This window comes from Mytilus galloprovincialis, chromosome 8 (assembly GCF_965363235.1).
Source record: "Mytilus galloprovincialis chromosome 8, xbMytGall1.hap1.1, whole genome shotgun sequence".
Classification (NCBI taxonomy): Eukaryota; Metazoa; Mollusca; class Bivalvia; order Mytilida; family Mytilidae; genus Mytilus; species Mytilus galloprovincialis.
This window is the reverse complement of record NC_134845.1, coordinates 33,882,237-33,908,033: the sequence shown is the minus strand read 5'-3', so window position 1 is coordinate 33,908,033 and position 25,797 is coordinate 33,882,237. Positions and strand designations below refer to the sequence as shown.

The window sequence follows — 25,797 nt, the reverse complement described above, 5'->3', positions numbered from 1 at the left end:
TCTTATCGATGACTGCGCTGTTTATATCGGTAAAAATTGGTTATATCTTTTTGTCAATTTAAAGAATACATGTGTTCCGATATCTTTTATATTATGTCATATTTATGATCAAAAATAATTAATCCACAGATATTGCATAAAGCCTTTTCATATCTAATACCACCATTGATTTTCCTCCATTATTCTATGTTAAATTTTTAATTTTCAAACAATTGGCGCAGAATACATCTCTGTTTCAAATAAAGAATTATGAAGCATAAGTAAAGTTTTATCCTGTCCAGTACTATAGCTAAATTTTACATCACATTTTATTGCATATAATAAAATAACAATCACTTGAATTTCAACAAAAAATTGGTCACTTTTTTGCTATGTGTTCAAGCCTTTAATTCAGTTATCATGTAAAATTAAGTTTCCAAAATATTTGACAGAAACACAAAAAGAAGATACTACAGATGCTTTAACACAACCAAGATTTATATTGATGACTCAGAAATGTTTGACTGCAATGAAATGTAGGATTAATTACCGTTCTGAGTTTTCCTCAGAATTCAGTACGTGTGATTTTACTTGTTTTTACAATTGTCAAATTCAAGAGGATTTATTTTAGACCCCTTTTCGTATTGAAACCGAATGTGGCGTACTATGATTTGTTGATATAACACCTTCACTGAAAATAATTCATTTGGTATTATAAGTACCACGGCGGATATCACTAGAGGACATGAACTGATACCTCTCCGGCCAACATTAGTAAATGGAGGTTTTTTTGCCCAATCCTTTAATTTATTCGTGCTGAGAGGAAAGTTGTGTTGTCTTGTAATTGTGTATGGAACAAATTGTACATACATCACCTTAAATGGCCAGTATGGACACTTCATTTAACATTTAAGACTTGTAAAGGATGTCTCATTTATGATATAAGTATGTGTATATTAGTTGGTACCATTGTTTTATTTTTCCTATTCTCATTTTTTTCTTTTTTAAATAGCCCTTTTCTATCTGCAGTCTTTGTTTTTTTCCTGTTTTTAAACCAATTGTATGAATGGTGAATATCTTTTAGCAGATATTGACTGTCCTTGATATTGTTGAATGAATTTCAGATGGCCTTGCAAATGATTAGGATATTGCGTGTTTTATCTCCATTGATATACGTTATGATTTCTTTGAATATGACAGATCGATGCTTTTTGTAACATGACCCATAAACTGAGGTTATGTCCCCAATTATAACTGAAACAAACAAAATATTATTGGGGCAGTTTTATAAAAAATAGGATAATTATGTGCAAATATATGGTGTCATTTGTACGGTCATCGTAGTTAAGTCGGGCGAGTTTGTATAAAAGAAAATAGCTATATAATACAAGTGTTGAGTTTTAATATTAAGTTGTTGTGTTGCTTTAACATACAGTGATTATCTAACGTCTTAATATGTGTACATTGTTATGCCACATATTGGAAACTAACTTAAGATTGTATTTATAAAATAGTAATGATAATAAAATATATAAAATAAAATTTGAAATAGTGATTGTTGTCTCACAAAATGTTTTTTTTTCAAAACCGAACAAAACTTTAATAAGACAGAATTAGACAATTTATCGGATTTGTTATAACATAAGTAACACGACGTGTGCCACATGTGGAGCAGGATCTGCTTACTCTTTCGGAGCAGCTGAGACCACCCCTAGTTGTTTGTGGCTTTCGTGTTGCTTATTCTTTTCTATGTTGTTTCATGTGTTCTGTTGTTTGTCTGTTTGTCTTTTTTAATTTTTAGCCAGGCGTTGTCAGTTCATTTTCGATTTATGAGTTGGCCTGTCCCTCTGGTATCTTTTGTCCCTTTTTAAGGGTAATTATTACCTTACTTAATAAAAGAAACAAGAACTATCTTTAAAAAAGATATCCGACCTATTAAAATTTGATACTATCATATCGATAACCTTCAGAAGCACAAATATACCATTTAAATAACGTTTTCTCTGTTTGTGTTCAGTATTCTCGGTCTTCGTATCTTTCTGTTTACATTCACCAAAACCCCGCGGAAATCTCACATGCGTAGGTGCGTTCTAAAAGTCTTGTACGTTCGTACAACAAAGTTTACATTAAAAATCATATAATTGTCCCGAATAAACAGCTGTCACGGATGCAAAGAGCTATTGGAGAAACAATTATTTTGATAAAAATATAAATCTTTGTAAGATCTAGTTCAAAAATTTATAGTTTTTCACTTGCTTTCCATTACGATATAATTAACGAGACGTTTTTTCAAACACCACCAAATCACCCACCATGACAGCATTTTGTCCAATCACAGAAAGGATTTTCTAGCATGAGTATTCTGTTGCCATAGTAAAGCGTCCTTAAGTTCAAAGGGCACAAACCGAAACTATACCGACTACGTCGGAAAAAGAAAAATCAGTAATGGGGTCAAATTTAAACTACGTCAAGCGACATCCATTCATCAACTGAACAAAAGCTACGTTTTCTTGGTCATCAATTACTTTATTTGTCGGTTGATCGACTTCCATCATATCTAATGTAAAAATAGAATAAGAATAGCAATCTTGTGTAAAACAAATATTTTACACAAATATCGCCTGAAGGAGTATCTGTATATGTATTGGTGTTGCAAAAATGGTGATGTACTATAATAAGCAATTTGGCATATATCCCATTGGTACAATGTATAGTCCGCCTTTTTGTACCAAAGTTTCCGTGAAAAAATACAGAATATATATTCAATACCTCTTTAACTGTTTAAATGATTAGGTACATACCTTTGAAAAAAGGTAAACTATTTTAGTATTCTTATCTAAATAAAACCACCTTTAATAATAACGCTTTCAAATCAACTAAGTTATTTAAATTTTAAATATCAATTACTTTACACACGTCTGTTGTATTATGAAGAGGGAAGTTCTTATATATGTCGCAAAATAAGTGTATGAAAGACTTTTATTAAGGTAAGTCAAATTACAAGGCAGTGTATTTGGATAACAAGATAAAGTCGCATCTATTTGTCTGAATTTGCAGCAAGGAACCTTACCTAAATTAAACGGTAGTACCTAGTATTTCATATGATAACTAAATTGACATTACGTATATATGTAGCCGTTCGATATTCTACAAGGTGAGTAAGATATAAATAGAAACTGTTAATGCTACAAAAATTAATAATAATATGAAAGTCGATCAAATAGTACAACCGCCAATATAAACAGGTAAAACTGTAGCACCAACAATAGGGATCATTTAAAGAGGAAAAAATACATTTGTCATCGCATTACTCACATGAAATGGCCTTGACCAATAAACATGAAGTGTTCAAACCAAAGTAGGACGCAACAGGCATGGCCATTCGATAGTGTTTATGGTGTTGTTTTATCTTTACTATACTAGTTGAAGGTACATATTTTGGTAAATGTGAGTTTATCCTGAAAGTGTACCGTGCGCTTGTATTACAAAGAAAGAAACATTTATATTGGTACATGAAACACTATAGGACAACTGCAATGGCAAATAGTCAACAGACCATACAAAATGTAAACAATTCGAGAAAGGGAAATACAGTGTAGAGTACTAAATTAAAAAAAAAAAAACAACATGACATACAGACAAGTAAAATAGTAGACCTTATTGAAATCGAGATGTTGGATGCACACATGACCATACAAGCATGATAGGAGAACTCAGCACCATATATACATGTACATAGAACCATTCAAGTCAGAGACAATTCAAGATAAAAAACAAAATAAGAGTCAAATATGCATTTATATAGCGCGAGACTGACATAACTCAACAAAAAGGAAACTGATTGTTAATAGTAAATTGACTTGTACAAAACTGATTCATGTGCACGTGTAAAGTGCATACTGAAAACTAAATAGATAGAAGGAAATTTGGGTATGATTTTGTCAGTGATGGTACGACCTATATAGTTATTAAACATTGAACACAAAGATGCAGTTATAGGTTAAACAGTTCAGGCGAGAAAGCCGACAGCTCAATTAACAATACATAACAAAAGTTGAAGAAAGATCAATTGTTGTAGATAAGCAAACAATGGCCATCTGTATTCAGGTGTTATACCACCAAATCATATTGCGTCACGTCCGGTTGCGAAAGAAAAAGAGTTGAACAAAACTCTTCCCTTGAATATTTCAATTGTAGGAAATTAATGCTACATTTTATTGCAGCAAACAAATTATGCAAATGCATTTTCTGTGGGATCTAAAAAAAACCTTATCGACTTTGTGTAAAAGTGGCCAATATGGTGCTGAAACCCATAAAGGAACAAATAAAATGCTATCTGCTTTATCTTGTATAATTTTGTGTACACTACCAATAATTTACCCACACTTTTTTGGTACATTTCTACCCTCGTGCATATCAGTACTGTTAGGAAAGACTGAAAACTTATAATGTTATACTTTCAATGAAATCAGTACTGATTTTGTCAGTACTGTTTCAGTTCTGATTTTGACAGTACTGTTTTAGTACTGATTTTGACAGTACTGTTTTAGTACTGATTTTGTCAGTACTGTTTCAGTACTGATTTTGACAGTACTGTTTTAGTACTGATTTTGACAGTACTGTTTCAGTACTGATGTTGACAGCACTGTTTCAGTACTGATTTTGATTTTGTCAGTACTGATTTTGACAGTACTGTTTTAGTTCTGATTTTGACAGTACTGTTTTAGTACTGATTTTGACAGTACTGTTTTAGTACTGATTTTGACAGTATTGTTTCAGTACTGATTTTTTCAATACTATTGTGGACAGTACTGTTTCAGTACTGATTTCGTCAGTAATGATTCAGTACTGATTTCGTAAGTAGTGTTTCGTTACAGATATCTTCAGTACTGTTTCATTATAAAAACACTTTTTAAATCAGACTGTATCTGTATAGTGATGCCTAGTTGTTTTGTATATTTGGGGTGGGTTAATTGTTCTCTTTGACACTAACCCCATTTCCATTCATTTTCTATATCGTGACATGTTAATGTTTTCGTTATATTTTTTTTTTTATTTCTCTGATTTTTGTTGTCCTGAAGTGGTTTTGCTTTAGATCCAGCTCTTCGACAGTTACTTTAGCCTCTTTTTTTTTTAAATATTCTGGCTTTATGTCATATTTATTGTCAGAATTGCATCTTGTGTGGTCTATAAGGTTTATGTTTTTAGTACTTATTAATACTTCTATTTGACTATACCATATTACATGTATTTATATCTTGCTTGAGTCAAATCAGAACATATTGCACATTGGAACTCGGTATATTACTTTTGAGAAGATGGGTGGATGGATTGATGTTATGTGATCCAGTGGCAAGTTAAGTGCAGGAAGATGACATGATACTCAGATATAAATACAATGTAATTAACATACTTTGTACAGAACTAGACCAATAATGCACTGAGCTCCTTTTTAACATGCTAGTTCACCACAAGGAGAGAATCTGCTATAAGACATGTCCCCCTACATGAACAGGTACCTTCAGACTGAACAGTGTATGTTTTTCTCCTTTTACTGTGAGCTGAGCGAATATTCAGAATACGACCACTCTTTTAGTCTTATTCCTCATAAATAAATTTCCAATCATATGCTCATTGTAAGACTTTTAATGGTTAAATACATTTATTGACAGATTTCTTTTTTTTTTGTATACATTAATCATGCTGCAATTTCATTCACTTGTAATGAGTGTATTGTGAATAGTAACTTAAATACATGTATGCATAACTCTTGTACTCTTTCCTATAAAACTGCAGAGCGTATTTTACGAAAAGAATATATGAAATTTGGTGTTACAATATTTAGGCATCCCGTTAACGGGGAGTTGAAAGGGTGAGAACTACATTACTTAGTATAGCATGTTCACATGAGGACTGGTGACTTTCAGAAACTCTTGGTTTGTAGTTCCTCAGAAATCTCGGATGGATTTGAATCTTACAGACATACAAACAGAGGTACATTTTGTAAAATAAGTATAAAAATTTAAAGAAAGATTTCCAACAGACTGATTAATGTCTGACGGAGGTCATTTGGTACATAATTAACCTTTTTGATTTTTGAACATATATGGTTTGCTTTTCAAAATTGATTTTTATTGACTGAATAAAAACAAGCTGAAGAACTCAAATTTTTAGTTCTATCTTCTTATCAACTGCAATAACTTCCATTGCAAATACAATAAACAGTAATCTTAAGAATGAACAGCATTAAAAAGTAAAAAAATGTGTTTTTCTCTCTCTCAATTTAATGTTTTTTAAAATAACTGTTTCATAATTCTGCTTCAATGTTATTTTCCACTGCTCTTCCTATGCATGTGATATATATCTTTGCCAACTTGTTTCTGGAAAGGAAAAAGTGGATTATAACATTTATCATTTTGTTAAAGTCCAATAATAAGATTAAACATAGGTCAACCATGACATAATGTGAATCAGTGTACATGCATTGCTAAAGGTGGTATAACGTTAATTATACAAGGTTTATATTATACAGGGAGAAAAATGAAAGAAAGAAAATGGAACAATGTTTGATTTACCTACTTGAAAACTGGCCTTGAAGTCATTAAACTTTCGAGTCAGTTATTTACTCAAACTCCAAAATCAACAAATCAACCAATCAAAATGCTGGATTTCAATTTTCGACCACGATTTTTTTCTCCAGGCACTGAGAAATTTTTTTATGACTTTAGGGCCTGATCTTATACGATTTGGAGAAGAATTTTGGCGTCCCAAGTCTGGGTTCATGGCAAATCTCCATGTTTTCAATACGGGCTGCACTTTTAACATTTTTAATTTGTTTTGTTATAAATTAGGTCGTTAATTTTTCTAAATTAAATTGTTTCATATATTGTTTATGTCATGGTCTTTTGTAGCCGACAATACGGTATGGGTTTTCTCATTGTTGAAATCTGCACAGTTGTATATTATTGTTCACATTCACATCGTCTCAAATTTGGTGGATAATTGTCTCAGTGACAATCCTACAACTTTTTATTATTTTATACACTATGCAATAGTTTAAAAAAATAATAAAAGTATTCTTTTTGTGAATTTTTTCATTATTAGTACCAGTGGAAATTCTCATTAATGATTATAATATATTACTATTTTTTAAATCTGTTATTCGGTTACAGAGAAGGATATGTTTGTTTATATTTCCTTTAGGTTTCTAAGTTCAACTATGTCCTGCTGTAACACTCTGACATCTTTGGATCGGCACCAAAACACATATGTATTAATATAATCTGATTATTCGAGCACAATATCAATGCAATCTGTGAAACAGTTAAATGAGAAGTTGTGTGTACGAATATGTACTTCCCGTAGTCTTTTTTGTTAACTTTAATGATATCTTTCAATTGTTGAAGAATTGTATTTCTACTCTTTATTCTTTTGAATTTGCTCGTTGTTGGTTTGTTGTCATATGAACACACTACAACATTTCATGATATTGAAATAAAATTATAGGAATAATTGCAAATACTTACTTTAAAAAATCATAATTGAGTGTAAAACTATATATATATATATATATACCTACCTTTCAAATTATGTCAATGTTCTACTGTCACCTTTCATACCAGTTCTATCTCTATCTCATATTTTATCTGTTCATGACAATTTTTAGTCGTTGATCTAAAACTTTATTTTCCTCATAGACTTAGTCTTTGTGTTCTGGTGGGATCCATTTTTAGATACCTATAACAATAGATCATACTGCATCAAATACTTTGCATGCATTTATAAAAAAGTTGTTTTTCCCAACATGCATGTTATGGTATTAATTATGGACGTAACACTTTGTAAATTGTCCTTTGAAAAAATACATCATGAGATAAAGATTGTATCAATGATTTACAAAATTCTGTAAAGTGGTTCAGGAGTAATTGATGACACTTACGTGGGACATAAGGACAATATTTGTTCCATATGTGAACACATTCTCACTAAGAAAATGTCACCAGAAGTGCAAGTCTGTCATCACAACGGATAATGTTTATGTGATTTGGTAGTAAAATTGTGCAGGATGTTTAATTTTCAACAAATGTAAGATTGGTCACCTTTAATCGGATGCCTCATATAGCATGAATAGAAACAGAGTGCCATGATCTCTGCAGGTTAATAACTATTGCAACAACTCTTTTAGAGGTCATTGGTGGCCTTTTGTCTGAATATGCAGGAGGGCAAATTCCTGTCCACCTTCAATATGCTTTCGTTGTCCAGTGGCAGTCCAAGTTTCATTGACCTTCTTTCACCCCAGATGACATCTTTTACAGGACTTACCTATTGTACTTATTTAACAATTGTTTTGAACATGCATGTAATATTTGCCACTGAACATTAAGCAAATTTTTAACACATGTACTCCAATATGTTATTATTTTGAGGAATCTCAGTAGGATCATTTTAAACTATTGGGATTATCCTCTTGAAATATAAATATTAATAGGGCGTCAGGCTATTGGGGTGTCGGACCAATATGGTGTCCGAACAGAAAGATTAAAAAGGCAAAAAAAAATAAAAAAAATGGGTCTGGTCTGGAAGTGGTTTCTTCATTTCTGTATTCTGTAATATTCTATACCATTTTTCACTTTTTATTATTAATTTTGCCTGTTATTCTCTTTTTTTCATTTTCAAGCACCACACTATTATCGATTCTTCATTGCTTTTGTCTACTTTATAACAACAATGGGAATAATATGAAAGCCAGCCAAATAGGACATTGGAAAATTGTCTGTTTTTTGTTTCTTGGTTTATTCTTGCTTGTCGTTGGAGGCAAACTTTTGTCTTTCTGTCTCTTTAGTTTGTGTGTATTATTATAAATTAAACGAATGTAACACAAATTTGCCATCTTGAAACAAATATGTTGAATATTGCGTCTGTTATTTAATCTCTTTTTAACAGAAGGAAAAAACTAAGATTAAATATAATCAACAGAAGTATAAAAAACTATGAACTAAGTCTTTAAAGTTAGATGCATGATTTTTGTCGAGCCTGCAACTTTTGTTGCAGAAAGCTCGACATAGGGATAATTATCCGGCGGAGGCGGCGGCGGTGTTAGCTCACTTCTTAAAAGCTTTATATTTTGGAAGGTAGAAGACCTGGATGCTTCATACTTTGTATATAGATGCCTCATGTTACGAACTTTCTGTCAGTCACATGTCCAATGTCCTTGACCTCATTTTCATGGTTCAGTGACTACTTGAAAAAAAAGTTAAGATTTTTTGTAATGTTAAATTCTCTCTTATTATAAGTAATTGGATAACTATATTCGATATGTGCGTACCTTGCAAGGTCCTCATGCCTGTTAGACAGTTTTCACTTGACCTCGACCTCATTTCATGGATCAGTGAACAAGGTTAAGTTTTCGTGGTCAAGTCCATATCTCAGATACTATAAGCAATAGGTCTAGTATATTCGATGTATGGAAGGACTGTAAGGTGTACATGTCCAACTGGAAGGTGTCATCTGACCTTGACCTCATATTCATGGTTCAGTGGTTATAGTTAAGTTTTTCAGTTATGGTCTATTTTTCTAATACTTTATGCATTAGGTCAACTATATTTGGTGTATGGAAATATTTTATGATCTATATGTCGGTTACGCAGGTTTTATTTGACCTTGACCTCATTTTCAAGGTCCATTGCTAAGTTTTAAGTGTTTGTGTTTTGGTCTGTTTTTCTTTATTTATAAGCAATAAGTCAACTATATTTGTAATATTGAAGAATTGTTAGCTGTACATGTCTGCCTTGCATGGTTTATCTGACCTTGACCTCATTTCCATGGTTCATTGATCAACGTTTTAATTTTCTTGGTTAATGTTGAGTTTATGTGACAGTTGTAATAAAGCTTTATATTTAGGTCTATCAAGATAGTATCAAGGATTAGTAAAGAGGGCGAGACATTTCAGTGTGTGCACTCTTGTTGTTATTAGTTGTTAGTGGCTTTGAACTAGCTGTCAGGTAACTGCAAGTACTCTCAGATCTGTATTTAGTGACTTTTTTTGTTGGGTAACGGTAACGTCCATTATGTTTTTGTTACTGAGATGTATTTCTATTTGCATTCATGTTATTTAAAGTTAAATAAGCCTTTTTCAACTGAATTTTATAGTTTGTTGTTATGTAGTACTGTTACAACTCTGTTCCAGGTTTAGGGGGGAAGACCCTAGCATGTTTAACCTCACCACATTCTGTATATATGTTCCTGTCCGAAGTCAGGAGCCTGTAATTCAGTGGTTGTTGTTTGTTGGTGTGTTACATATTCATTGTTCGTTCATTATTGTACATAAATAAGAACGTTAGTTTTCTTGTTTAAATTCGTTGACATTTGTCATTTTGGTGCCTTTTTTAGCTGACTATGCGATATGGCTTTGCTCATTATTGATGGCCGTATGGTGACCTATATTTGTTAATTTCTGGTCATCTGATCTATTGTGGAGAGTTGTGATTATTCCACTCATTTTGGGTGCCATGATTGGCAAATAAAATATATGTTGTTGCTGTTGTTGTTGTGTCGTTGGCAATAATACGGCATCTTTTTTTATAAACAAATATATATATATATGTCAATCGAATGTTCTGTTTTCCCTTATTTATAAACCACATTTGAACTAAATTCTTGAAGGGAAAGACATTGTTTTGGTATAAATGTCAACAGAATACAGAATGTTGTGTCAACAAAATACAGAATCAACATTCTGTATTCTGTTGACACAGTATACAGAATGTTGATTCCGGCAAAATATATGATCTGACAGGATGCTCACGGAATAAAACTTGTGATGGAAGAAGACATACATTTGTAAAACATACATGAACAATAGCAATCCGTAGATGATTCGATCTCTGACTTGTCGTAACAATCGTCTCTTTCTGTAACTTTAAGACTTTCTGCAAGTGGCTGGTAAACCGATATTTTCTCTGCTGTATTTCTGTATCCTATCCTTCCCGGTTGATCTGCTGTTGTCTCAAATTTTGCCGTTGATGTTATTATCGTAATCACAAAAGCGCGTCAATATGGAACATACAATTGCCTATTGTAAAACGTTTATGTGATTGGATTTACACATGACGTCATTCATTGTTTACAAACGTTATTTTTGCACTCGCACTGACATTTCAACAGTTCAACAGTTCAAACTTCTGGATTGAATACCACAATGGGATTGAAGGTAGGAGATCAAGGTATAGTAGTACATTGAATATTTTAAAACTGAGAAAAGTGAAGCATAGCTAATTCAAAACATATTACGTTAGTTAAAGAAGGAGAACACACAACCAGTATGTTGTTTCAGTCCGATGCATTTTTGGCCCGGTGTAACCACTTTCAGTGGCGGATCCAGAAATTTACATATAAGTGGGGGCCCACTGACTGACCTAAGAGGGGGCCGGCTCCAGTCACGCTTCAATGATTCCCCTATATAAGCATCCAAATTTTTTCCCAAAAAGGGGGGGGGGCGGGTCCCCTGCATCCCCTAAATCCACCTCTGACTCTAGGCAGCCCTCAAAAACGAGTAATTGGGGTGGATGGGTTGGGTGGCTCAGTCTTGTATTAATATATAAGAAGATGTGGTATAACTGCCAATAAGAAAAGTCTCCTGTTCATATAAGTCGTAATTTGTAGAAGTAAACCATTATAGGGGAAAGTACGGTCTTCAACACCGTGCCTGCATGGGCTCTCACCGAACAGCAAGCTATAAAGGGCCCCAAAAGTGACTAGTGTAAAACCATTCAAACTGGAAAACCAATGGTCTATAGATATAGGAAAATGTGGTATGAGTGCCAATGAGACAACTCTCCATCCAAGTGACAATTTATAAAAGTAAACAGTTATGGCCAAGGTACGGCAATTCAACACGGAGCCTTGGCTCACACCTAACAGCAAACAGTAAAGGGCTCCAAAAATTATTAGTGCCACGGTAAACTATTCAAACGGCAAAACCAACGGTCTAATCTATACAAAAACGAGAAACGAGAAACACTTATAAACCACATAAACAGACGACAACCATTGAAGGCTCTCAATAAAATTTACTAGTGTAAAACCATTCAAGCGGGAAAACCAACTACTGAATACCAAACTCCTGACTTAGGACAATAACTTTTTTTGTATTGTTACAATCTCAAAAACGTGTCCGATAATTTAAGAATGTGTCCGGTTAAAAACGCCAGAATATTTCAAAACTCATATACCCCCAATGATACTCTGTAAAGTAAAAACGCAATTCAATATTAATGGTGTGGGATACGATAGAACCCGTATTGTTCGGTTGGATTATAAATGATTAGAAAAAAAAGGCGAAGCAGGTGCCAAAACAAATCTGGAGGAAAGGTTTAGTAATCCGTACAGACAAATGTCCAAGGTATGCTACACTGTGCACTCTTTCTTCTGCTTGCAGACACAGACTATAGGTCTGGTTTTAAAAAAAAATTGCACAATAAAAAGTTATTTTTATTTGAAGCGCTTTAATTTATGATTTTCTTTATCAATATGATTATTATTATAATAAAGTTCAGACAGAGGTACTTCACAATTTAGAAAACTAATACATCATGTACATTTTATATTGTATTTTTTTCCCGGTGCTTGACCATGTTTACTGTATGTCATTGATAAGCATTAGTTTGTTCAGCATAGGTAATTCATAACAAGCATAACTGCAGGCTAAGTTTACAACACATAATTAACTATTGATTACTTAATGTCCAGTGGCAAATATGTCATGCGTATTTAGAAAAAAAACATTAACATTTCATTTAATACGTTTTGTAAAGTTTAAATCATCGTTTAATAGTAAGTAAATTCTATTGTTTTAATATTATCCGGTGATGCCTAAATGTCTTTTTACAAAATGTATGTCTATGAGGGTACTGCTCGACCGGCTTCCCGCAGAAGCGGTTTCGCCAATGCAATTTGACATGTTTATCTAATCATTGACGTCATATTGATGCGTTTTGGAGGAATCGGACACGTTTCTGTGTGCTACCATAGATAGATGTATAACATCTCTGGTGCTACATATATGACTATGTACGATAAATTTACAATTAAATTGAATTTCCACTTCAATCTATTAAACATTAATGTACTTTTGTATAAAGTAGTTAGTATATATTTAAATGTCTTTTGTCGTTGTTTCACGGATCTTATTATAAAGAGCACATAAATAGACCGATGGTTAAAGCTACAGTTGTATGAAATACTTGCCACTGGCAAACACCAATACTTTGATGATGATTAATTAAATTATCATATTTTCCTTTTTTTTTATTTAGAAACAAATTTCAACTTTGATTGATTATAATATATACATGTAGTATCAGAAGTCCAGTCCATTACTGGACTTCTGGTAGTATATAAAGTAATAAGTAAATTTTGATGTCAGACCATTCCCTTCCATAATTGTGCATTCTTTTTATTTTTACATAACACAGAAATGAGGAAAGTTTTAACATAAGAAAATTTATAGTAGCCTTTATAAATTCATTAAATTTTCTTTCCTCAGAATGATAAACAGCAATGGAGACAGGAGCAGACATGGGAATGTTCAATGTGAAAATTGAAGACCTATAAACAAAATGATGTATCAATATGGCACTCATCAGAAAAAAAACCCAACATTTAATCATGAACCATTGAATCCTGAGTTTCGTACAAGTACCAAAACATTAAAGGTGGATGCTTAAAATGAGCTCATATTAGAACTAAAGTGTCCTCTTGAATTACCACTGTACATGTAAAAAGACACATCATATCAGGGACTGAATTGAGGAAAAGAGCCAGGAAACTGACATTCAACAAAGCATTCCAAAGAAAAGATGGCATAGGGGGAGAGCATGAAACATGATACATGCAAAATTAATTGTTTCTTTGATTGTTTTATTTATGAGCTTTAAAGGGTCATAAAATAACCAAGGGGCATGAAAATGACAGAGATTTTTGCCACAAACTTCACATGTTGGTATGACATTGAATGTTTTATTATATATTAAAAAATGGTTATGATAAATAAAAGAAATTTCAGTTATGATTAAAAATAAGGTAATCGAGACATTGTTTTGTGTTGATTATAATGCATTGCCTAACATAGTAACATATGACTGCATTAATTACAACATATTTTAAGCAATAGCAAAATACCTAAAAATGAACAGTATTGAAAATTCTAATCTTGTTAGATATATATATAAATTATGCGCTATTATACACATTGATACTGTAAAGTATCAGCCTCGAACCACAGTGTGAATCTCCCTGATGTCGAGTTCGTATTATTTTTATAAACACTGAAAGACAGTCACAATCAAAATCAAGAAGTAAGCAAAGAATCACAAAACGAAAGGGCATTTACAACAACACTTTGAAAAATACATATATAAAAAAAACACGAACTCCATTAAAAACCGGGAGTGAATTCAGGTGCTCCTAATGGGTAAAATCCGATAAACTGCTTATCTTGCTTCATTTCTGTTGTTTTCTCCTTCGCTTCAATAGTTTTTCGATAGACGAGAGTAAGCTTGATAATTTTCCTTGGTCATGTTCACGTCGCTAAAAAAAATCTGCGCAGCAGGGTGATATAGTCAAAGAGAAAAACGTAACCAGCTAAAAAAGGATAATAATAATAATATTGTCACAGAATTATCAAACCTATATTTGGATACCAATTGTACTGAGATGCACATTGTAAAAACTTCTCTAATGATAAACACTTAATCAGAGATATCTACAAAAGATACAAAATATGCCACAATTATTATATAGCATACTATACTTACCTAGTTTAAAAGTTTACAGTTCCAAATATTTTTTGAAACAATACACCTTCAAGTTAAAAAGATTAACAACACCAAATCTACTGAAACAGTACTAAAAATAACAATACCGAAATAGTACTGAAACAGTACTGACAAAATCAGTACTGAAATAGTACTGAAAAAATCAGTACTGAAACAGTACTGACAAAATCAGTACTGAAACAGTACTGAAATAGTACTGAAACAGTACTGAAATAGTACTGAAACAGTACTGTTAAAATCAGTACTGAAACGGTACTGACAAAATCAGTACTGAAATAGTACTGAAAAAATCAGTACTGAAACAGTACTGACAAAATCAGTACTGAAACAGTACTGAAAAAATCAGTACTGAAATAGTACTGACAAAATCAGTACTGATTTCATTGAAAGTATAACATTATAAGTTTTCAGTCTTTCCTAACAGTACTGATATGTACGAGGGTAGAAATGTACCAAAAAAGTGTGGGTAAATTATTGGTAGTGTATACATCGGGATATGTCTGAAGGTGGTGGCACAATCCAGTTATTTTCTTTACACCACTGCCTATTGAAAGTATCAATACCCAGTGTACCTGGACACCAGTGTTTAGTATTGAATATGCTACATTTTGAATTGTAATCAGTGGCAAACCTATCTACGGTATGTGAACCCAAATTCTGATTAAGATATTCAAATGTAATATCGTCTATCTCCAAATCATCGCAATCAATAGTTTGGCTAATTTTATCTGCTTTAACGTTCTCTTGTCTAGGTACCCACTCTGGTACGATCTTAATGCTATTTGATTCACATCATTTGCTATTTTAATTGTATTTTTTTGTAAATCAGATTTCTTGCTGCCCTTTTTTATTATGTTTACTACGTACTGATTATCTGTGTGCCACTTAACTGTTTGACCTCTTAATGACATAGATATAGACTGCAGTACTCTATAAACTGCCTAAAGCTCTCTCCAAGTAGAACTTTTCAATTTTTCTCCATCGTTCCAACTACCCATAATCTCTTCGTCTATGGCTTTTACCAAATAGCCACCGTAACCTTTGCCCGAGGCATCTGTGTATACTACACTCGAGTATTGCTCAACAATATGCAATTCTCTGCCATTCATTTTCTCTATATTTTCCTTCCAGAAAATTATCTCATCAAGAGATCAACTGTTCAACAAAACATTAGCATTCCAGCTTGCTTTATACAAAATGCATTCGTACATACTTCTTGTACGTAGTCTAACTACAGGACCAACTGCCCCTTGCATAGATATGATATGACCAATTATAGAAGCAAGACACCTTGTAGAAACGTGTATTTCTCCTTTACCTATTTTGTGTATAGTTCTATTTAAATTATCTAACAATTTGGAAAGTCGCCTTTCCGTGACTGAAACTATGCCTTTGTCAAATTGCCATACTAAACCCATCCATACCACATTTTGGCTAGGTGTCCAATTGCATGTATCTTCTGCTATCAAAAACCCAGAAGCTTTCAGTACTTTCTGAACAACTATGCTAGTTTCCTGGGCCTGACTTATCTCGTCAGCCCCGCCTAAGCCATCGTCTAAATATATGATAATTTTCAAACCTGAATTTCGTAAATATTTAACAATAAACCTTACAACTTTGGTGAATATATCACCAGCAGTATATATACCAAATGGTAGAACATTAAAGACTTAGTTAATATCTTGTTTCACGATTTTTGACCCAAGCAAAACCTAAATATGTCTTGTGTGGTTCGAATATCTCTACATGATGGTAGGCCGATCTCAAATCGTAGGTAAAGCAGTAATCTCCCTCCTTAAACATTTGACTGGCTACGCTAGCATCTTCGTATTTAAATCTGAACTTATGGAGATGTGGGTTAATGTGTCTACAATCTAATACTAATCTTAATTTGTTTTTATTGTTAGCTACCTACAACGGATTGACCACTTTAGGTTTACATGAAAATTCTTTTATGCATCTTAAGTCTATCAACTTTAAAATCTCATTTTCTACGAAATCTGAATTCTCTAAAGACGATTTGTTGTTATTCAAAAATACCTCACTTGGCTCTGTGTGAAAATGTGTTTTATATCCATGATCTATGATATCAATAACTGTCTCGTTAGCGCAAATAATATTATGCCAATAATCAATTGAACTTCTTAATTTACCTACAGGAGAATTACATGAAAATATAGCATTGTCTCTACCAAATTTAACAGATAAATCATTACTAAATAATCTAGTACTTATCTTATCAGACTTTTCTTTCTGAGTTTGCCAACCCTGTTTATAATGGTCTGACCTCCAATGTCCTGACAAACCACACTCATAATAACATTTTTCCGGGTCGATGCACCACAGGAATGTTAACTGTACTCTGTTGATTAACTGAGCTGAATCGAGTAGATTGTGAGGCACTGAAAGGAGTTATACGTGTCTTTAATTTTTTGTCGCTCTTCATTTTCCTCGACGCTTTGTTTTCTACTCGTATTATGCATTTTTCGTCTTCTATATCATCTGCTAGGTTGTGCGTTTCATACTCGGTAACTGTTCTCCATCCGTTCTCGGACTGATCAATTTTTGTCGATGATTAAGAATGTCCAAACCTTCACAAATGTTCCTCATCGCGCCCTCTGTACTTTTGTTGTTGTCCTGCGATTCTGTTAGAATACTTCTGGCCTCTTTCATCTTGTTGGCGATTTTTGTGCTAACCTTGAACTGCTCTTCGTTTCCCTTTCGCTTGAAAACATAAGTTTCAGTGTTCATCTGCTGGATTTTTGACATTTGAGTTTCAGATAGTTGTCTCTGCGTTTCGTGAACGGATCTCTGAAACGTGTCTAAACGACTAGACATTAATCTGTCGATGCTCTGCAGTATCTCGATTTGGTTCTGGCTCATAGCGTTCTTAATTTCCCGGTCGATGAGCATGTTTATTTCTGCCGGCTGCGACATGTTAAGTGTTGAACGTCTGCGGCTAGAATGATTTTCAAACACAAGAAAATTAAAAACCCGCTTTCACTTCATTAACATAAGAATACTTATTGACCACATTATTGATATTCATGTCAACACCGAAGTGTTGACTACTGGGCTGGTGATACCCTCGGGGACCAAACGTCCACCAGCAGTGGCATCGACCCAGTGGTGTAAATAGTTATCAAAGGTACCAGGATTATAATTAAGTACACCAGACACGCGTTTCATCTACATAAGACTCATCAGTGACGCTCATATCAAAATACATATGTATGTATAAAGCCAAACTAGTACAAAGTTGAAGAGAATTGAGGATCCAAAATTCTAAAAAGTTGTACCAAATACGGTTAACCTATGCCTGAGATAAGAAAATCCTTAGTTTTTCGAAAACATTTTTGTATATTTTTATAGAATATATTTAATTTTATACTTGGCTTACATGGGTACTAAAACTTGTACACAGATAAAAAAAAATAATAAATAAGGAGGTGAATATTTGATAGGTAAACGAAAATAAAGTCAGCACATTTTTTTGAAAAAAGCACATTTAACAAAGACTAATAGATGGAAATCAATGCTGGTATTACACCATTACCGGTTATGGCTTGCAGTCACATAGACAATGCGGGTGAGGTTTAACGCGCATGTAATTTACCTATTAGCCCTTTCTTAATATGGATTGTGAAGTATATTTGTATAACAGTAAGAGCAAGTGTAAAGTTATGTTGGAAAGGACCTGAATCATCAGATCTTTACTGTGCAAAAAATAACAAAAGTACCGTTCGCAGAGCAATTTAGTGGATTTCGGTCAATATGCAACTTAAATATTTGTACACTCAAATAAATGTATTATAATCAGAATGAAAATAATGGAAATGATTAAAAGATATTGATATTGGTATTCTTACATAATTTTTGGCTAAACCAAAACATTGTTGCATGAAAATCATTTTTAAAACAGCATATGAAAATTGGTAGAATGAGTTAAATATTCATGCACACTAACATGACTAACATGTTCCTTCTTGATTTCTATGTAATGTATTTACAACTGATATGTAATAAAAAGACACTTTGAATGAGCTAATTTAAATCTTAAGAAAAAAAACATTACTATAATGAATGTCAGATATTATATCTTCATTTTAAAATGGAAAAATCTAAACACGGAAGCAAGTTTAAGCGAGAGCATAAAATACTTTCATTAGAAAAACACCAAAAATTAACAGGAAGATAGAGGGCAATGCATCAGGTGCATGTAAACCTAGTATGCTTATCTACCATAAGGAAGGTTTACTATATAAAAACAATACTTGAAAATCAATGACTTTCATACAGATAATATTTGTTTAGTTCATTATTTACCTGTCAAAAGGGATTGTTACTGTGATGTCATATTCAACTGTCTACCAGGGTCTGGGTGAGTGATCCCATATTTCTGTAGGATTTAATCTTTTGTACCATTTGTTTCATTTATTATTTTCTCGTACATTGTATAATACATATACATATCTATTCTTTATATTGTAGCGATGTAGGTTTTACAATCACTAGATTAAATTTAATTTGGGTACACATCAAGGCAACTATACTCTTTGAAGTTAGTACTTATATCGACTTTAAAAGACGAAATGTAATGTTTCTTAAAATAAAATAACCAAATATAAACAAAACATAAACTTTTAAGGTTGTTTCTTAGTGTAAGTTGTTCTTCTCTCTTTCCTATATCGCTTTCTTAGTCAATATCACTGTCCTTTGGGCAGTTCATATATCATGATAATGACCAGTTTTTCAAGGACTATTATGTAATTAAACACCATGAAGTCACCATTAGGTCCATTGATAATTAAAAAAAAAATCAGAATATACCAACCTATAGAATAAGTTTACATATCTCAAATATCTTTGCAATTATATCCAAACGAAAGTAACATGTAAATCATCCAATAATCCTAAAAGTACAATGTTTTATTATTAAAGGACTATTTTTAGTTACCTAATAATATAATATCTTTTCTAGTTAATTCCTAAATACTCGGTCACACCTTACCTGATGACATGAACGGACGCCTAACGGATGAAAACAGAAGTTGTTCGTTGACAAAATTGTTATCCGTTCGGAGTCCGTTGATATACAGTAACTGACCAAATAAAACGGACGCGTAACGAATGCATAACGGACACACACCGGATATGCAACGTACGAGAAATGGAAACGTACCGGAAAGAACGGATGTCGAACGTACACCCAACGGATGAGTACCGCATAAAACGGACACCTAACGGAAGCGTACCAGATAAAACGGATAAACAAGATATACGGAAAAATTAAAGGTGACAATAATAATACATGTAAATCGCATAAATATTCATAAAGTTTTTGTTTAACTGGTTTTGGTTTGTTCTCAAAACGCCACCAAAGGGTTTTGTCTGGCCTCAATAAGAGCTGCTTGATAGTAGAGACGTGCCCTTACTCTAAGATCAATTATGAATAGTATGAATTCATGACGCTTAAGAAATCTGACATACCAATAATTGGCAATTCTGTCGCAAAATTTTCAGATCCGTCCATCATCCGTTTTATCCGTTATACGTCCGGTAGAAGTCCGTTGGTTAATTTAAAGGTAGCAATACACAGTTAGGAAAAAAACTTAAAATTGACACTCAAAATTTTTAAACACCCTCTTTCCCCTCCTGTCTAACATATCAGGCTTAATATTTGTGTTATGATTGTATATATCTATAGAAAGAGAATCTTCCATAGATTTGATTTCTAATGGTCACAATGGTGAAATATAATCCCTTTTGTGTGTAACCATGGCAACAATCAGCATTTCTTTGATACAATATATGGCAAAAAAGGGGGTGAACATGTCACAAAAGTCTCCAAAATTTGGTCCAAAGGAAAATTTCAATGAATTACAGTGATACCTTTCCTGAAACCATAGGTTTATATCTATCAAGTGGTCCAAAAAAAAATCATATGCATTTCTGCTCGTTTTTCCATAAAATTGAATCGAAAAGATCGAGCGCAAAATCTTTGTTGATAACATGGATAAACACTACAATAATTTATGGACCTATGGGCGGTACGGATAGGAAAATACGGACTGTCAAAAGATAAATGGCCTATAAAACATGCTAAAACAATATAAATGTTCATACAAACCCACTAAGAAGGCTATATTATTCTTCAATTATCTAAAAATCAATTTTATTGTACAAAAACTTTCATATTTAAAAAATTCACCATGGCCATAATGCGAAACTAAATTTCTAACTGTGTATTGCTACCTAAAGTAACGGATACAAAACGGAAACGAAACGGACGAGTGCCGTACAAAACGGACGTTCAACGGACACTTCATCCGTTGGACGTCCGTTCAAAGTTTTTAACATGCTAAAAAAATTCCACCGGAAAAAACGGACATCGAAGGATAACACATACGCTTAACGGACATGAAACGGATATGGACGGACATGAAACGGATATGGACGGACGTCTAACGGATAAGAACGGACGTCTAACGGACATAACGGATTGAAAAAGGTTATCCGTTCGGCATCTGTTCCGAGCTATCCGTTAAGGTGTGACCGAGGATTAACAATAACATTTACTGTGACTAAAAGTGTTGTTGTCTTTTTTAAGTGTCTATAAATAGCACTAAACGAATCATTTTGTTTATTGTAGAGTCGATTCATTTTACGTCCGTATTCAACATATTGGATTACACAATGGCGACATTTACATCATCTACGCCTATTGCAAATTATACAACTTTGATAATAACAAATATAACATCAACGGTTGGACCTATACCAGTAATTCCAGCTACATACAAGCCGATAGAAGGTGGAGACATTGCATTGACGTTAATTGCAAGTTCATTGTCAATATTCGGTGCAATTTTAATATTCGTGGCATATTGTGTGACCGATAGCTTCCGACCAGAAAATGAAACCAGAAGACTGCTGATATATTTGACTGTTTCCGATTTACTTGTTGCTTTTGGCAATTTCGGCGGAACGATAAGATATAAAGCTGTATTTGGCGATAAAGAATTTTCTCTGAATTGTACTATGGACACTCAATGTGATCTATTTTGTGTTGTTCAGAGTTTTGTTTGTGCCACGGCATCCATGTGGTCATTCTTCTGGAATACTGTAATTGCTATCCATATATGTGTTGCTTTGGTTTACTGCCGACATGGTTCCTGGCCTTGGAAGATGAAAATATTCACTCATTCTGTATGTTGGCTAGTGCCATGTAGGTATTGTCCCAATATATATACGAAACAGATAAGATATAAAGTTCAAAACTTCATTTAGTAAATTTCTTGTGAATCGATAGTTATGATAATACATGACAACAATGTCATTTCAGATCCATTTTAATCATATAGCTCCTTAATGTGACTAAAATTAAATCCAACTTATATTTCATACAATACTTTTTCATTTGTTTTTTTGTCTCATTTTTTTTCATTTGACATTTAAGTAAATAAGGTTTCTAAATCAACGTTACATGTGAATGTGAAAGATACTGATTGTAATTACACGTAAGAACAAAAACATTATAATTTAATTAAAAATGTAGTTAAAACTTTCAGATTTTTCAAATAAGCAGACATGGCAACAACATAACATACTAGTATATTACGATCACACGACACACCCTACAAAACTTGAATTCGAGCTTACATGTACAAGAAGAGATTACTTACTAACCATTGACTGACCAGTAGCTGAAGAAAAACATATAATAGATTAATTTTTGCTACATTTTTTATTAATATAAAAAAGAAGATGTGGAATAATTGCCAATGAGACAACTCTTTACAAGAAACCAAATGACACAGAAATTAACAACTATATGTCACCGTACGGCCTTCAATAATGAGCAAAGCCCATACCGCATTGTCAGCTATAAAAGTCCCTGAAATGACAATGTAAAACAATTCAAACGAGAAAACTATTGGCCTAATCTATGTACAAAAAAGAACAAAAAGAAAATATGTAACTTATAAACAAACAACAACCACTGTTTTACAGGCTACTGAATTTGGACAGGCACATACTTACAGAAAGAGGCAGGGTTAAACATGTAAGCGGGACCCCAACCCTCCCTCTAACATGGGACAATGATGTAACCGTACAACATAAGAACCAATTATAAAACAAATCAGTTGAAAAAGGCTTAAATCATCAGATGGTTATGAATACAAATACTACAAATACAAATGAACGTGGCCGGGTACTTGTATATTCCAACAACAAAAAGACACTAAGGACAGATCTGCTAGTACTCGCAGTTACTGTCCCTATCAACTAATTTTAAAAAATCATGCATCTGAGACTAAGCATTTTACACTTAGCGGAGCACTGATTATAACTTTTCATGATGATAAAAGCTATTACATGTAATATTATCTATACATTCTTTTGATTTAATTGTAATTTTAGTGAGTATAACTATAGCTGCCGTTAGTAACGATGTTCTAGGTGAAGACTTTTCCCAAGGAACTGGTGCCTGGTGCTGGATCTCATCCTGTATTGATAAGAACGCCAGAACGTTATGGATGGTGGTTACCGGTAAAGGATGGGAAATCACGTGGTATTTTGTGACCTGCATTATGTTCTTTTTTGTAAAAGGATATATGTGGAAACAGGTACTGCAATTATAATTTACTCTAGTTTCATAGTTAGTGTTACAAGTCTCGATAATACATTTTTAAACAAATCTTTACAAAGGACGACAAATATACTTACAATTGTGTCTTATCCACTTTTTACTGGTTTATTGAGAAATCCAAGTACAACTTTATTTTGTCTTAAATGCTATAAAATTAGTAAAATAATAATTACTACAATGACTAGTGCTTACTTTTAGTGAGTGTACAATGAATAAACTTTCGGGGAAAGACTTTTAGGTCTATAAATGGAGGAAACTAAAACCCAACGAAATGAAACTAGACCAATCAAAACATTATATTTTTCAATCATTTAAAAAGTGAAAAATAAATACCATTATGTAATTCAAAATTAATACATTGAAAAAAAAACTTGTCAACAGCAAGGCAAATATTAAAAAAAACAATAAAAAAAACCGTGTCTCCCTAACACAAGTACAGTGACAAATGAAGTTCAAAATTAAGCAGCTCATACCAATAAAATACCGAGGATTAGAAATGGGGCTCCGAATGTTGAACCAGGGTTGAGTTCAATATCGTAACAGTTACGTAGTACTACGTAGATTTTGACTTTTGAACGTGTAGCTATAGACTAGTTGTTACATAGATATTGATAGCAGCTACGTAGCGGCTACGTAGCTGCTACGATATTTAACTCAACCCTGATCTTTGTATATTAACGGAATCAGCTTTGTTGCGCACAGCAGATGAATACGGTGTTTAATAATGTGGAAAAAGAGGTAGAAAGGACATTATCAAGACTACGATAATAGTATAATATCTCTCTGACAAATAAATCTTATGACGGTCAACCACACCATATATTGACAATATAATATTTGCCAAAGGATGAATGATTGCAATGAGGTTTGGCTAGCCATAAAACCAGGTTTAACCCACAATTTTTTTTCTTTTTAAAATGTCTTGTTCCAAGTTAGGAATTTGGCCATTGTTATCTTATGGTTCGTTTATGTGTGTGTTGCATTGTCGTTTGGTTTTTTGTTGCACTTTAGTTTTCTGTTGTTTCGTTGTTTTCCACATATATTTGATGTGTTTCCCTCAGTTTTAGTTTGTAACCCGGATTTGTTTCTCTCAATCGATTTATGACTTTCGAACAGCGGTATACTGCTGTTGCCTTTATTTGAACTAGCCTTTGATAACTGCGAGAACACTTTTTGAATGCTTTCTGTCTTAAATTTCGTACTTATTGTTGTGCGTCGTACCGGTGTATTTAGTTTAGACAGTGTACTGAATTCTATATAATTTAGTATTCGATAGCCTATTTTAATAACAAAAATATCTTTATTTTATAGAGACGAAGACACAATATACGTCATTTCAGTGAAGTATCAGAGCGACTGCGAGCCGAAGATGAAAATTATCTTTACTTATGGTTGATAGGATATTGTCTGAGAATATGGGGAACATGTCGATTTTTCTTATATGCGTTACGACGGCATACTGATAATCCTTTGTCTCATTTTAACTCTACAGATGACGTATTTCTTCATTTACAAAGTTTTGGAGACAGTGCACAGGCGTTTTGCACGTGTATTTTATTTTGCTTCATAGATAGGACTACTAGACATCATCTCTACAAAAAATTGTGTTGCAAAAAATCTGATGAGGAGGAACTAAGACCAATTATAACCGAAAAAACAAATATCAATTATTCGGTGTAAAATTGAAAACATTTCTTAGAACATTTTAACCGTTATTCATCAAAAATAACATTTCAAAAAAATAATGTCTTAAAAATGCTTTAGCGACGAATTCGATACGACTATATATAATCAAAATAATGATATTCTACTACCAGCAGTCAATTTGTTTTAATTGAGACAAAATGAGCTAAAAAAAATCCATTGTTCATGTTCGCTATCTATTCATAATTTATATTTTGTTTATCGGGTAGCATTTCAGTAGTTTTCGAGTGAAAAGCCATGGATGTCTAGATATGGTATCTTGTCTAAAACACGCACGGGTTGCTGATACGTAGAAGCGAGCCCATGCATTGTTAATGAATGCTTTTTTTTTTTACTTTTCATAATTTGGATATACGTTTTAGTTTGTTATAATAAATTATGAGAAAGTTTGGTTGAGTCGGTAAACACGACATTGACAGCTAGTGTGCCTTTAATGAAAACAAAGCTGTATTGTTGGTAATAATAAGTAATAACTTTCTTTCAACTGCTATATGTAGTATATAATGTTTTGTATTTAATTGTTCAACGCTATTCAATAAATCTTCAAGTGGTAACTGTTCAAAACGTTTTATTTTATCTAGGCGACCTTGCGTGAGTGTATTAGAAATACTTCTTCTAATAAATCTT

The 25,797-nt window shown here is 32.9% G+C and overlaps 2 long non-coding RNA genes across 4 annotated transcripts; one reads left to right on the top strand and one right to left on the bottom strand.

Annotated features, from left to right (window-relative positions):
* Positions 1 to 2,861: 2,861 nt before the first annotated feature.
* Positions 2,862 to 25,734, top strand: LOC143085618 (uncharacterized). 3 transcript variants are annotated; one of them, XR_012981386.1, is made up of 5 exons: positions 2,881 to 2,966; positions 19,305 to 19,374; positions 21,466 to 22,041; positions 23,238 to 23,443; positions 24,778 to 25,734. It is a non-coding gene; the product is annotated as an uncharacterized LOC143085618 (long non-coding RNA). The 3 variants fall into 3 exon arrangements; XR_012981387.1 differs by lacking the exon at positions 19,305 to 19,374 and having other exon boundaries at positions 2,862 to 2,966; XR_012981388.1 differs by lacking the exons at positions 2,881 to 2,966; positions 19,305 to 19,374 and adding an exon at positions 19,088 to 19,194.
* On the bottom strand, positions 5,607 to 11,177 carry LOC143043252 (uncharacterized). Its single transcript, XR_012968273.1, has 3 exons — positions 10,830 to 11,177; positions 7,559 to 7,716; positions 5,607 to 6,359 (listed from the first exon to the last, which is right to left on the bottom strand). It is a non-coding gene; the product is annotated as an uncharacterized LOC143043252 (long non-coding RNA).
* Positions 25,735 to 25,797: the final 63 nt, after the last annotated feature.